Source organism: Chrysochloris asiatica, unplaced genomic scaffold, assembly GCF_000296735.1.
Source record: "Chrysochloris asiatica unplaced genomic scaffold, ChrAsi1.0 scaffold00015, whole genome shotgun sequence".
Taxonomy (NCBI): Eukaryota; Metazoa; Chordata; class Mammalia; order Afrosoricida; family Chrysochloridae; genus Chrysochloris; species Chrysochloris asiatica.
In genome coordinates, this window is record NW_006408533.1 from 8456641 (window position 1) to 8470261 (window position 13621).

The window sequence follows — 13621 nt, forward strand, 5'->3', positions numbered from 1 at the left end:
TTTCAATCTCCAAAGCAGAGCTTGTACCAAAATGAAGAGGACAACTTTTTCCAGGAACAAAGGCAAAAATCAACAATAGGAACAGTTGAAACAGTCACTACATCCAGAATGTAACAACTCTATCTGCCAGTGTGAGTGACTCTTAACTACAGTATATCTCAGAATCTCCTGAGAAGCTTTCTTGAGATATACATGACTGTACCCTGCCCTTGGAAACAGATTTAGTTAATTGATAGCTGCTCCCCAACTCTAAGTGCTATTACAGGAATGAAGGGAAAGAACTATGCATCTCTTGTAAAAACCACTGATAACCCGCCATTGGAAAAATTAATGATGCCTGTTAGAGATGACCTACCTAGAGTGTCAGCTTAACTAGAGATAAACGGAAAAGCAAGAAAGTTCCTGAAATTCCTCTGATTCCTACTCCATACCCAAGATCGCTGTAAGTAGATCCTCCCTGTTCTTTTTCCTAAGGGATGCAGATTTCAGAGATTCCTGCTCCTCTGTCAGCCTGGGTATCAGTACTCAATAAATACCTTTCTGTTTACTCTGAATCCTGTCTCTGAGTATTGGATGTCTCTATGACAGATAATAAAAACACTTTTCCTGTTACATAATTACCAATCTACCTGGATCATTTATATTTAGTGGATAGTGCACTTTTTCCTCTTTTTGTCAATTTACCTTTGAAAACAATTAGCAAATTGATGGGTGCACATTAAATAAAAAATAAAACAAGGAGAGTTAGAAAACATGTACAAAACTGATGTGACTATTGTCAAATTTTGGTGACTACACAATAGATTCAGAATAGAAGCAGTTTTTCTTTTCTTTTGTTCAACATATGTGTGTACAGGGAAACATTTTATTACATTACATTGCAAAGATAAAAAAAAATATGGATCAGAAACAATATTAAGTCTTTTTACTTTCCTAACACTTTCATTTTTATCTTTCTACAACTTCAGTTATGTTAAAATTCTCATTCAATGACCCTTTATAAATTGTTGTTGTTGTTGTTGTTGTTAAGTGCCATTGAGCCAGTTCTGACTCATAGCAATGATGTATAAGGTTTCCAAAGAGCAGCTGCTTCATTTGAACCATCAAACAGGTGGTCTGCAGTCCAGTGCTTATTCTATAGTGCCACACCAGAAGTCCTATAAATTATTAGAAGCTTCGAAATATTATTGATTTGAAAGCAATGTGATACCAAAACACATAAACAAACAAACCCACACATAACTGACAGTTGCTATGAGTATTCATTTCTCTTCCAATTCATAGACAATCAGATTTGCTCTTATCTTCTTCAGTCACTTCTATCAAAACAGTCAGTCTACATAACGGCAAAATATCAAATCCCAAGGTCAGAAAAGAATTTTTGTTAGTTGAAAGCTATGTCATTGTTGTTGTTAAGTGTCTCAGAGTTAGTTTCGACTCATAATGACCCTGTGTAGGGTTTCTGAAGAGCCTCTGGTAGTTCAACAAGACTCCCGTTGAAAGCTATGGTGCTATTTAATTGACATATCCAGTGATTTCAGAAGTGGAATCTTCATGAGCAGTAGATATATTTATTGTTCAGTACCCTCCTTTCCAAATGAAGTGGAAAATAGAGGGCTTTTTTGTTTAATATTAAACTATCTTTTTGTACATACTTTATTGAAAACAACAACAACAACAAATATTTCCTACTATCTAACATTTCAATTTAGAACATTGTCTAAATCTGTTCTTAAAAGACATAAAATGCCATAATTTGACCAGATTCTATTTTAATCTCTAAATCATCATAAAAATACAATTATCAGTTAATAATTGGCAATTAGATGATATTCTTTTCATTCATCCTTGCTTGCCAATTGTACTAAGACATACAATTAGTTAATCTTCTATAATTTCCTCTTTGAGTTTGTTTATTTAAAGACTCCTGGCTAGTATAAATTTTAAAGTAGACAAATTATTTGAGGATCTTAAGATGGAAGAACTGCAAAAGAAACGTGTCCTAGACTAATTTAATTTTGGATTTTAAGAGAATAATCTTAAGTCAGAAAAAAAAAAAAATAGGACTCAACCTGTGTAAAAATAGCATTAGTTTTAACATAGTTGCTGCTGTTGTTGTTAAGTACCGTGAAGTAGGTTCCGACTCATAGTGACCCTGCACAGGGTTTCCAAGGCTGCAAATCTTTACGGGAGCAGAAAGCCTCATCTTTCTCCTGCAGAAAAGCTGATAGTTTCGAACTGCTGACCTTGAAGTTAGCAGCCCGATTCGTAACCACTATGCTACCAGAGCTCCTTCTTTAACATAATAGGATTCTGAAAAAAAAAAAAATTGTATATATTGACTCATATATGAAAATTATTAAAAGGAAAAAAAAGGTTTCTTATTATTCTGATTTGTGTCAAAATAAGTCTCATATTTTCAAACCAATTTGGAGTCATTTACAATTTTCTTTTAAGAGCTTATGGTCTTTTGACATGAAAAGGGCAAACAGTGAGGTAAGACAAAAGAATGAAACCAAGTTAAAATCAAGTGAAAACTGTACTGGGAAAAGACTTTAAGTTTTGGAATCAGAGATATAGGAAATAATAAAACTGCTAACAAGGATCAAAAAGAAACCTGTGACACAGATCTTTTAGAGAAGAGGCAGGGTGAACGATAACCCCAGGAAGGTACAAACTGCTAGAAACATCAACTATATGAGACTGAAAGTGCAGCATTTGCCCAGGGATAAAACTCAGAAAGCAGGAAGGTATAGGAAAGAAGTATGAATGGAAACAGAAAATACAGGGATGAAGTGGAAAGAGTGCTGTTTCATTACCAAGAAATCATTCCATGTCACGAAACAAAATGTGTGTGAATTATTGAATGAAAACCAATTTTCTGTGTAAAAATTCACCTAAATCACAGATAAGTTTAAAAAACATAAATAAGTAAAAACATTGATTGAAACAGGAATGGAGGTTTTGTAGATAAAACTGTCATCTTAAAATTGATGGCTGAATTTAAGTTTTGTGCTAAACTGTATGTTTGTGGAAATGATGCATCAAATATGGTTACTGAAAATAATCTTTATTACATGCATCATTTTCACAGAATCTACAAAATTAGATAATGAAAACATGCTTATTTGTTTACATAAGTTATATATTTATAATCAAATTTTAAAAATCTTTCAACAGAAAGCAAAGAAAAAAACATTGCTTGCAGGGAAATTTATGGGAATGAATTCATGTAGCATGAAAGAAGAAAGGATTAATATCTATAATGTTTACCTTAAGAACTTAGTTTCTATCAGAGTTGGGAGAGAAGAAATATTAACTGGGATGGAAGGGAAGACACATGTTAACTGGGATGGAAGGGAAGACACCATACAACAAGAGGGAGGGAGGTAGAAGAAAGATGAAGATTAATGGAAGACACAAGGAAGAATGCAAGAGTTAAAGTGAATAGAGGTAAATACTGTTAACTGATGGCACATGGAGGAGATTGCAGTCATTGTAACAAAACAAAATATATGATTAGTTAAATGTGGGACTGATGATTTGCTCTGTAAACCTTAATTCACATCACAATAAGAATTTTTTAAAAAAAGAAAAAACATGAATAAAAAATCTGTATACTCTTTTGGAGAAAGGGCTGATAGGTTTTTATGGGGCTGGAAGAGTATGCTATTGTCTTTATTTGGAAGTTCAGTGTGATTAAAAGAAAAAGAAAAGGAAGTTGGGGAGAAGGAAAAAGGAAAAACAAAACAAAACACAAAAAACTATTTTTAAAAGTGAAAAAAAAGTATAAAAAAGAAAATCACACATGATTGTAAGTCATTGGGATAAAACCCAGATGTAAAATTTGGAAAAATCAACAACAAAAAAAATTGATTCATTTAAATGACTGTTAAAAATTGATACCCTACTTAAAATATGATCAAGAAAATGAGAAATGGAAAAAAAAACAAATACAAAACTGTAAGAAAGGAACACCATAAATCTCCCAACCAAAAATGAACAACAAAAACATACAAACAAAAAAAGACAAGCATATCATAAATGATCTTATTCTAGTGATCTGACAATATTTATAAAATACAGAATTATATAGAAGAGAATAACTTACCCAAATTGAATCACAAAGACCATAGAATCAAAATATTTTTAAAGCTTTTAACAGAACGTGAATTAAAAGATATAATAAAATCTCTAGATAAAATAATAACTATAGAGATGTTTTAGAAATATTTATGAAATGCACAAAATAATACAAGAAAAACTCATCCAAATAATTAAAATGAGAAAACACTCCCCACTTTCCTTTATAATATTGTTATGTTAAGTGCCACTGAGTCAGTACTGACTCATAGCCACTCTGTATAGGGTTTCCAAGGAGTGGCTGGTGAGCTTGAACCACCTTGAGGTTCAAAGCAACATTGTAGTCCAGCACATTAACCCACAGCACCACACTAGGACTCCTTGTTTTATAATTTGTTGTTGTTAGGTGTCATGTAGTTGGTTCCGACTCATAGTGACCCTGTACAGGGTTTCTGAGGCTGTAAATCTTTATAGCCTTATCTTTCTCCTGTGGAACAGCTGGTAGTTTTGAACTGCTGACCTATGGTTCGCAGCCCAATTCATAACCACTACACTATCAGAGCCCATTGCTTTATAACACTACCTGATTTTAATATCAAATTAAAATCATAGGTCAATTACTTTCGTGAACATAGAGGAAAACCTGAAATAAATTACTAAATTGAATTCTTAGGAAATTGAATTCAGTAACACAGAAAAAGATAATTTTATTGGTGTTGTTAAGTGCCATAGTCGGTTCTGACACCAAGTGACCCACAGTGGTCAAGTGCTTATCCTACAGCACTATATGAGGGCTCCCAAAACATTATAGATTATGTTAAATTGAGATTATATTAAGATTACAACATATATAAAATGAAGAAAAAATCATTTAAGCATCTTCATTGATGTAGATCAAATGTTTGAAGACAATTGAATATCAATTCATAATTTAAAGCTATCTGACTCTCTGGAGCAGTTAATTACTTGATATGGCTTTTCTAGCTATAGTATTTGTATTTCCTACCAAATGACTGAGGGGACCTTAAAAATAAAAAACTAACGAGGAGATTGGTCATCATCCTGATGGGTATAAAACAAGCCATTTTAGAAGCAGGAACTGGGGTAATCTTCTGATTATCCAGAAAGAAGAACCAGGTGTGAAGCACATCCTTTGGATTCCTAGATCCTTAAATTGAGCCTCCTCAATCCATGAGACAGGGTTGTAACACCAGAGAAACAGCATCAGCAGAGGCAGCAGAACTAAAGAGCAGAGCGCTAGGCAGCGCAGTGAGCTTCCCAAGCCATGAAGTAAAAAGCTGAACATCTTCAGGCAGAAGGTAGACTTGCACAATGGGGTGCCTCCAGGTACTTAGGGAGGAGTTAGGTTTGCTGACTCACAGAGCTTGAGCTGAGTGCATTTTTGCCGAAGCTTATGGCATAGTGAGGTGCCCTTTGAAATTTATTGGCAACACTAAAGGAGTTTTGTAACCTTTGGTAAGGCAGATGACAAGGAGCAGAAGCCAAGAGGCATGCCTGAAGGGTATGAAGGCTATGAATGGGAAGAAGGGTATCTTGAGCATTTCTGGTCTAAACTGTAACCTGGTAGCTTCCTTAAGAAATCCTCAAATTGTCAATATTGTCTATGAGTTCTGTGTGGCCATTGCAATGAATTATTGAACCCAGCAGATATAGAAAGCTGTGGGAGGAAAGACTGGTGTTAGAACTGGAAAGAAGGTTGGAGAGTGGAAGCATGTCTGACCTCCACTTGTAAGAATCAGCTGATGTTGAGTCTGAGTCTTTTTCTTCCTTGTGAAGCCAAAGGTCAGAGGCCATTTCCCTACCCTTTTTACATAAACTAAGAGGAGCAGGCAACTTCTTAATCAAATAAAATACATCTTTAAAAAGCAATATAAGCTAAAGAACAGACAAAACAAAACAAAAATAGCAAGCGTGATAATTAATGGTAAATATTGAAAGCTTCCTACTTGCAATTTGGAAAAAGATAAGGTGCTCGTTAACCAGTGAACCAGTTGCTGTTGAGTCCATTCAGATTCATGGAGGCCCTATGTGTTTCAGAGGAGAAATGCACAAAGGGTTTTCAATGGAAAGATGAATTGACACATTGCTTGTACCAATAGGGTCAAACATAAGAATTTTGAGGATGACTCAGGACTGGATAGTGCTTCACTCTGTTATAAAGTCGAAATAAGGCAGAATCACCTCAAGCATACCTAACCACAACAATAGTGACCTTTTAGAGGAAGTCCTGATGGTGCAGTGATACAAACTAATAGATCAGTGTTTTAAAACCACCACCTACTTCAAAGGAGAAAAGTATGGCTTAAAGATGTCTAAGGTCTTTCTTCCAAGGCATCTCTGGGTGAATTTGAAGGACCTTTGTACTGACAGCAGAACATCTAACTCTTTGTACCATATATGTGTTCACTACCAATATTTACTTATATTTATGCTGTGTGCATTAAAACATGACTAAAAAGCATATAAGTTGAAAAAGAAGAAACAAATGTTTCATTTTGTGTACATAGTAGCTGCCTCCTAATAAGCATAGTGTAAAGTGGGGAGGGGTAATGAAACTAACTTTAGAATTAGTAAACCTGACATGCATTATCTCTGCCAGGTGATGAAAGCCCGTATCATCATAAATCATATGTAGATATTATATATTTATCGTTGATATTATGTAAGAAATGACATTTTATCTCTATGGCCTTCCTCTGAAAAACCTATGTCTTTCATCTAGTCATTAGTAAGACATCAGAACAATCATAATGTAGGAAAATTCTATAAAATACCTGACCAATTGTCCTAAAAATAACTCAACAAAAACAAGGAAAGTATGACGACACTGTCATGACAAATAACATACTAAGGAGTCATCTTGTTGTTAGGTGCCACCAAGTTGGTACTGATTCATAGCAACCCTATGCACAACAGAACAAAACACCGTCCAGTCCTGCACCAACCTCACAATCATCCCTATGCTTGAGTCCATTGCTGCTGCCACTGTGTCAATCCATCTAGTTAGAGGACTTCCTCTTTTTCTTTGGCCCTCCAAATTACCACGCATGATATGCTTCTCCAAGGACTGGTCCTTACTTAAAATATGTCCAAAGTATGAGAGATTAAGTTTAGCCATCCTGGCTTCCAAGGAGCATGCTGACTGTACTTTTTCTGACACAGATCAGTTTGTTCTTTTGTAAGTCCATGATACTTTTAATATCCTCCTCAAACACCAAAACTCAAATGCATCAATTCTTCTATAGTCTTCCTTATTCACTGTCCGGTTTTCATATGCATATTAGGCTACGAATCGGGCTGAGAACTACAAGGTCAGAGTTCAAAACTACCAGCTGTTCTGTGGGAGAAAGATGAGGCTTTCTGCTCCTGTAAAGATTTACAGCCTCAGAAGCCCTGTGCAGGGTCACTATCAGTCAGAACTGACTCTATGGCACATAACTACCACCATGAGGCTATCGAAAATACCATGGTCAGGCATATCTTTTTCCTCAAACTGACATCTTTGCTTTTCAATACTTTAAAGAGTTCTTATACAGCAGATTTGCCTAATGCAGCACATTGCTTAATTTCTTAACGGCTACTTCCATAAGTATTGATGGTTGATCTGAACAAAATGAAGTCTTTGACAACTTCAATCTTTTCTCCATTTATATGGATGTTGTTTACTGGTCCCGTAATGAAGATTTTTGTCTTCTTTACATTGAGCTGCAACCTATACTGAAGGCTGTCATCTTTGAACTTCATCAGTAAGTATTTTAAGTCCTCTTCACTTTCAGCAAGCGAGGTTGAATCATCAGCATATTTCAGGTTGTTAATGAGTCTTCCTCCAATCCTGATGCCATGTTTTTCTTCTTGGATTATGTGCTCAGCATGAAGATTGAATAAGCATTGTGATACAATCCTGGCACACACCTTTGCTAATTTTAAACCATTCAGTGTTCACTTGTGCTGTTTGAACAACTGCCTCTTGATCTACGTACAGGTTCCTCATGAGCAAAATGAAGTGTACGAGAATATTTATTTTCCACGATGTTGTCCATAGCTAATTATGATCCATTCAACTGAAAGCCTTTGCATAGTCAATAAAGTACAGTTAAACATCTTTCTGGTATTTTCTGCTTTCAGCTAAGATCCATCTGACATCAGAAATGATATCCCTCATTCTACGTCCTCATCTGAATCTGGTTGAACTTTTGGCAGTTCTCTGTCAATGTACTTTTGCAGCCATTTTTGGATAAACTTTAGCAAAAATTTACTTGTATTATCTATTAATGATATTTTCCAATGACTTCCGCATTCCATTGGGTCACCTCTCTTTGGAATGGGCACAAATATGGATCTCTTCCAGTTAGTTGGCCAGGTAGTTGTCTTCTAAATTTCTTTGCACAGATGAGGGAGTGCTCTAGTGATTCATCTTACTAAACATAATATGGTACTATAGATGAGATCTAGAAGGTTGGTATGATGCTGGAATTTATGCCACCATCATTTCAAATACCAGTAGGGTCATCCATAGTGGATATATTTCAACAGTTTCCAGATTAAGTCAGACTTAGTAAAAGGTCCTGGTGATCAATTTATCTAAAGATTAGCCACTTAAAACCTATGAATAGCAGCAGAAGGTTGCTAAGTATAGTGCCTGAAGAGGAGTCCCTCAGGCTGGAAGGCACATAAAATAAGAGTGGGAAAGAATTGTCTCCTCAAAGTAGAATCAGCACTAATGGAAAAGTAGGATAAAGCTTTTGAGACCTCCATTTGCCAATGTAGCACAATTCAAAATGATAAGAAAGAGCTTCAAACATTCATTAATAAATAAAATTTGGAATGTAAGAAGTATGAATATAGGAAAATTTGAAGTTGTAAAAAATGAAATGGAATATAGAATGATCAATTTCTAGGCATTTCAGTGAGCTGAAATAGAAAAGTATTAGCCATTGTGAATTAGGCCAACATATAGTCTACTATGTCATCAAGGACAAATTGAAGAGGAATGGCATAACATTCACCATTTAAATAATATTTCAAGATCTTGAAATGCAGTACTGTCAGTGATAAGATAATATCCAAACATTTACAAAGAATATCAGTTAATAAAAACATTGTTTAAATTTCAAATTTATATACAAATCAATAATGGCAAAGATTTAAATAAAGTCCTGGTTTTTACTAAATTCTGCTGTCTAAAAATGAGCAAACAAGTAATCAAGATGAATTGATGCGTATTAGTGACTGGAATGTGAAAGATGGAAAAAAAAATTAAGGATTAGCAGCTGGAAAATGTAGTTTGGTGATAGAAATATACTAGTGATTTCATACTAGAAATTTGTAAGACCAACAAATTACAATACCTTTTTCAACTTTATAAATAGTGCTTATGCATGTGGACCTCACAGAAATACACAAGAATCAAATGAACTATGTATGTGGAAAGAGTTGATGGAAAAACTCAATATTATCAGTCTGAACAAAGCCAGAGATCAATTGTGAGACAAACCATCAATTGATCCTTTGCAAGTTAAGGTTGAAAATGAAGAAAATTAATCAGTCCATGAGATCCAAAATACAGCTTTGAGTGTATTCACCTAAATTTAGAGAGCATCACAAGAATAAGTTTGACATATTGAACACAAATGATGGAAAACCAGAGGAGTTGTGAGATGAAATCAAAAGCATTATACGTGATGAAACCAACAGTCATTTAAAAAGACAGACAAGAAAGAAAAGACTAAAATGGATGTCAGAGGAGACTCTGAAAACTTACTCTTAAATGTAGAATTGCTCTTGTTGTTGTTAAAGGAATAAATGAAAAAAATAAAAGATCAAAATACGTTTCAAAAGGGTGGCTCTAGAAGACAAAGTAAAGTATTATAATGAAATATGCAAAGACCTGGAGCTAGAAACCAAAAGTGGAAGAATGTACTAAGCATTTCTCAAGCTGTGAGACCTGGAAAATTATTCAAGTCTTAAATTACAACACTAAAGGATTCTCTGAGAAAACTATTAAATAAAATGAAATAATCAAAGTAGATGGAAGGAATGTACAGAGTCATTGTACCAAAAATAATTGGTCAATATCTAACAATTTCAGTAGGTAGTATATGATTAGAAACTGATGTTAATAAGGGAAGAAGTCCATGTTGCATTGAAAGTATTGGAAAAAAACAGGGACCCAGGAATTGACAGAATACCAATTGAGATGTTTCAACAAACTTAGGCAGCACAGGATGTGCTCACTCATCTATGCCAAGATATTTGGAAGACTGCTACCTGGCCAACCAACTAAAAGTGATCCTTATTTGTGATCATTCTGAAGAAAAGTTATCCAACAGAATGTAGAATTTATTGAACAATATCTTTATTATCACATGCAAGTAAAATTTAGCTGAAGATTATTCAAAAGCAGTTGCAGTAGAATATTGAGAAGGAATTGCCAGAAGTTAAAACAAGACCCAGAAGAGGATGTGGAACCAGGGGTATCATTGCTAATATTAGATAGATATATTGGCTGAAAGCAAAGAATACCAGAAAGATTTTTACCTGTAATTTATTGAATATATACATAAATTAACTTGTGTGGATAATGAAAAAAAAATGTGGATGACATTGTAGTTAATATGAATCCCAGAACACTAAATCGTGCTCATTTGAAACATGTGCATAGACCATAATCAGTCCTTTGAATAGAACAAGAGGATACTATCTGATTTAAAAATGAGGAAAAGTACAGCACTTAATAGCCATACACATACACACACATACACACATAAACACACACATATATATATATATATATATATATTACTTTTAAAATGATTTAAAATATTTTTTCTAAAATTAATCAACATTGGTTCCACATTAGAGGTTATAAATGTAACTGATACAAGTATAAGTATATTATGTAAATAATTCTTAAGTCTCATAAAATTGTTGAAATCCCCAGCCACAGAGATGTGAATCAGACTTAGCCACACTATGACATCATGAAGAAAAGTCTCTGTTTTTCAAAAAAACCCCACAAAATTAGTTTTCAACATAATTTGAATTATTTAAAATAGCCTTTAACCAGAAACAAAACCATTTATGTATACGTTTGTCTTCTTGTTTGTTCTTGTTTGACTCTGTACTGAGAATTTGCATTTGCACCCCAGATCTAATGAAACAAAATCTACATGGCTACAACATACCCAGGTAATTCTTACAGATCCCTAGGTGATCTTGTTAAAATGTAGATTTTATTTCAGTATAGCTGGGGTGGAAATGGAAATTCTCAGCAGCAGTTTAACCAGAATGAGCCAGTTCTAAGATTTGTTTACACAATAATTATAAAAGTGACTTTTAAAAATGGGTTGCAATAAGAGATATCATTGTTCATCCTTTGGCAGTCTATTTATACCATTGTTTACATTTCAACTTCATGGTATACCTTCATTATAAAACTACTTAATTTAGAATTAAGTGAGTTATAAAACATAATGCAAACCAAAGGAAAAAAATTTTTGCTATATTTAGGGGTTTAGTATTTCTAGCAGGTGTTGGTATAGAAAGTTGTTGGCTGTAGAAAGTTCAAGTAAAAATTGAAACAAGACCTTTTTGTGACATTTATAAAGCATAATGTTCCATAAATTACAATGAAAATTTAATGAAGAAATGTAAAATTACTTCAAAGACTAACAGATTTACATTAATTTGGAGAAAGAAAAATATTACATGATGGTTACTCAGTGTGGTATATGGTATATATTTCTTATATTTTGATTTTTTATAATTTTTAAACTAAAGCTTGCATATGCATTTGAATGGGGATTTTCATACTGGGACTCTAAGGCACTTAACAACAACAACAACAACTTATCATTTAGAAGAATCAATGCATTTGAATTATGGTGTTGAAGAAGAATATCAAATGTATCATAGATAAGAAGCATTAACATATGTATCTTAGCAAAGGTACAATCAAAATGATCCTTAGAAGCCAGGATGGTGAAACTTTGTCTCTCACAGGAGAGACCAGTGCCTGGAGAAGGATATCATGCTTGGTAAAGTAGGGTCCGTGGAAAAGAAGACCTCCAACAAGATGGATTGACACAGTGGCAGCAACAATGAGCTCAAATGTAACAATTGTAAGGATGTTGTGCATAAGGTGGCTATGAATTGAAACTGACTCTACACACCTAACAACAACATTGATCATTAATATAGAAAAGCATAGATTTATTTATAAATTTATAAAATCCTATTTTGTTGTTAAATGCCGTTGAGTTAATTCTGACTCATAGTGACTCTGTATATGGTGTCTGAGGCTGTAAATCTTTGTGGAAGCATAAAGCCTCATCTTTCTTCTTTGGATCAGCTGGTGGACTTGAAGCACACACTTGTGGTTTTCAATCCAGTGCTTATCCTACAGAACCACTGCACTTCCAAATTCTATTTACATATTTATATATTACAACATAAAACTAGTTATTAGATATTTTAGGGAAGAAAACTCCATGGCCTCTTAACATGTTTCTGAAGTCTCCATTCTATTCTTGTCGATGAGGAAACTGATAGAATATTTTGGGTCTCTCCTTCCCTTCACTTGAGAAGTAAGTTATCATTGACCCCCCATTGATTAGCTCCAGTGTGGTTTTCTTGAGCTCTGTGTTGATCTTTCTCTCTCCTCTGTTTCTCTCTCTGCTTTTTCTTTCATTGTCTGTATATGTTATAACCCAAACCAAATACAATTATAGAGTAACTGGATCCACAAAATACCAAGAGGAAATATGAAAAAAAAAAAAAAAGAAAGAAAGAGATTATTAGTGGTGTCATAACCAGTTACCAATTATCCTGTCATTTCAGATTCAACGTAGAACTGAGCTCCACAGAGTATTCAATGGCTAATTTTTCAGAACTAGATACTTTTTTTCTTCTGAGGCACCTGTTAGATTTGAACCTTCAACCTTTTGGTTACCAGCTGAGTGCATGACTCGTTTGCAATACCTCGGGTTTCTAGTGACATCATGCTGTTGTTGGTTGTAGTTGCCATCAAGTCAATACTCACCCTCTGCCATGGAGTTGATTTTGAAACATAGCAACCCTACGTAGAGTTTCTGAAGCTGTAAAGCTTTATGGGAGCAGAAAGTCTCATCTTTATCCTGAGGAGTAACTGGTAGATTTGAACTGTTGACCTTGTGGTTAACAGGTCAATGCATAACCCATGATGACACCAGAACTCCTTATCAAATCAATTGTTTTTGTTGTTGCTAATTGCTGTCAAGTTGGTTCTGACTCGGAGAGACCCTGTATAGGTTTCCAAGAAGTGGTTAGTATGTTTGAACTTCCTCTTACCTTGCGATTAGTAGCCCAGTGTTTATCCTACAGTGACACATCTGGTCTTCTATTCATACATGTATGCCATATATATGTTTTTGTTGTTAAGTAGCCCAGTGCTTATCCTACAGTGACACATCTGGTCTTCTATTCATACACGTATGCCATATATATGTTTTTGTTGTTAATTTTAGGTGCCATCAAGTCG